The 2,265-nt window shown below is 34.5% G+C and overlaps 1 long non-coding RNA gene across 1 annotated transcript; it reads left to right on the top strand.

The window, feature by feature from the left end:
- Positions 1–1,250: 1,250 nt before the first annotated feature.
- LOC126702317 (uncharacterized) lies at positions 1,251–1,952 on the top strand. The gene is made up of 2 exons (XR_007647724.1): positions 1,251–1,428; positions 1,556–1,952. It is a non-coding gene; the product is annotated as an uncharacterized LOC126702317 (long non-coding RNA).
- Positions 1,953–2,265: the final 313 nt, after the last annotated feature.

The raw sequence follows: 2,265 nt of genomic DNA, 5'->3' as shown, positions 1-2,265 counted from the left end.
GCTCTTAAATTTGGTATATATTTGTATAATGTAAAAAAGTATGCTTAGCAATATATTAAAAATAAAAATAAAAATATTTTTAATAATTTTTTAATCGCCGAGTCCCGCCGCACCCGCACCCACATTTTTCAAAAATTGCCGAGTCCCGCACCCGCACCCGCACCCGCACCCGAGTCCCGAAACGCACCCGTGCTACATAGGCAACAACCCACCTTTAACATATGCAAGAGTCCTACGAGAAAAGACAACCAAGCGACTACCTATACCTCAATCACTGCCACCATTTCCTACAGGGAACCCAGTGCCACACAACTAGTAGTCAAAAAATATTGATGTCAAAATAGTAGGGGCATCGGTACATATGCATGGTTCGCTCACTTTTTTTCTTTTTCTTTTTGTTAACAAGAGTATTCAGAGTTTGCCCAATACTCTGTATTTTGGTATTTTGGTTCATTTAAAAGAATACAGCGACTCTAAAAAATGTGAGATATTATTATTATTATTATTTTGGAGTAATTACATTCTCTTTCCTTTGAGTTTTTAGAAAATGACACTTCTTCAATTCTTTTTATATGCCTTATGTGGTCTCTAATAAGCATCACTCTATTGCAAAACCCAATCAAAATGGACAAAAATTTTTTTAGAAAAAAACATTTGAGAGGGAATTAGAGAGAAAAATCCTCCGATTGCAACTACTTAAAACCAACCCACAAAACTCATTAATTTGGTTCCCCAATTCATCAGTTAAATTCTCCTCAAAGTCAAATTATCAAGTATCCCAATTGGGTAGAGGATTTGAGAATATACCAGGAGAGCAAATAATGGAAAAAAATTTGAAAACTAAAAATTAAGTATAGATTCAAAACGCTACCTGTTGTGGATTATAGCTTGGCAAATAATCGCAACTAGGTCGGTAATTGGAAAAAGGATTAATATTGAGAAGAAAAAAAAAAAAAAGAGTTTATGCTTTGTGAGACACAGGAAGCAACACTTGAACATATCATTATCCATTGTTTAATTGCAAAATCATTTGAAATGCATTTTAACTCCATTTGTGATCCAATAAAGCAGAAGAAAAGTTGAAACTTTTTTCTAAGAAAGAAGAAAGAAAATTCATATTATTGACACTTGAATTAATAGTATGCTTTGATATAATATGGATGACAATAAACCACGTCTTATAATTGGATGTCAAATGAAAGTTTGTCAAACTCAAACTTAATTAATTAACCACGTAAGCACTATTAATATTGGAAAAGGACTAAAGAAAGTGCAGAGAAAAAGACAAGCATGGCTGAATATATAATGTGATATTCACTCACGCATCTCTTCCACAAGGTATCATGAGTTCTAAGGTCAATAGAGGTCTACTCCTTGGTCTTCTTCTACTTACTGCCCTATCTCTTGCATGGAGCTTGTTTTTCACAGGTAAGATTGTCTCAGACTCAGAGTAGCACTTTTTTCTTTATATTTTATATTGTTTGGCATGTATATATAGCTATAGCTTCAAATTTTGTGTTCTTTATTTCCGTAACTTGGTATCTATATCCTCCAGATGAGAACATGAAGAAGTTAACTGAAGCAAGAGATGGAAAAGAATTGTCTGGAGTAGACTCATCCAAGCGCAGTTTCGGTCCCTATAAAGTACCTCAACCACCACCACCACATTCTCATGGAAGGCCAGGCCCCAATCCACTCCCCTAGTGGGCAAATCACAACGTCAAAATAGTATGTGTAATTGTCATTTTGGTTCACTTCGAAGATTACAACCAACTCTAGGGAATGTGAGGTATTACCATGTTTGGTTTGTTATTTATGCAACACAAACACAATATGGGAATGTAAGATTATAACTAAGTACACATTTGGTACATTTTTGAGATGAAAGACATTGAAACTTTATTAATGAAGAAAATTAGCCATGATTGGCTACAAGAATATCTTAAAGATGAGATGAGGCATCCTCCATCCACACTGATAAACTTTTAACATGTCTTGCATATTTATATAGCTAGATTGTGATCTACATTATTACCTACCCTACAAACATGTAAAAAAGAAACACAATGAAATGTTACTAAAGTAGGTAATAATGAGGAATGATAGTTTCAAGGCGAAACTTAAGAAAAGTATTTTAGTTGCGGTTCTTTAAATTCTCCAATTACATCACTGCATGAGGTGAATTTATCCATGTAAGCATTAACATGTTAACCTTGCCATGGGAGGACCAAAGCCAAGGTTTGCGACTGTAAGAGGAGGAGGTTG

This window comes from Quercus robur, chromosome 10 (assembly GCF_932294415.1).
Source record: "Quercus robur chromosome 10, dhQueRobu3.1, whole genome shotgun sequence".
Lineage (NCBI taxonomy): Eukaryota > Viridiplantae > Streptophyta > Magnoliopsida > Fagales > Fagaceae > Quercus > Quercus robur.
Note: the sequence above shows the minus strand (reverse complement) of the source record. Positions and strands in the feature narration are given on the sequence as shown.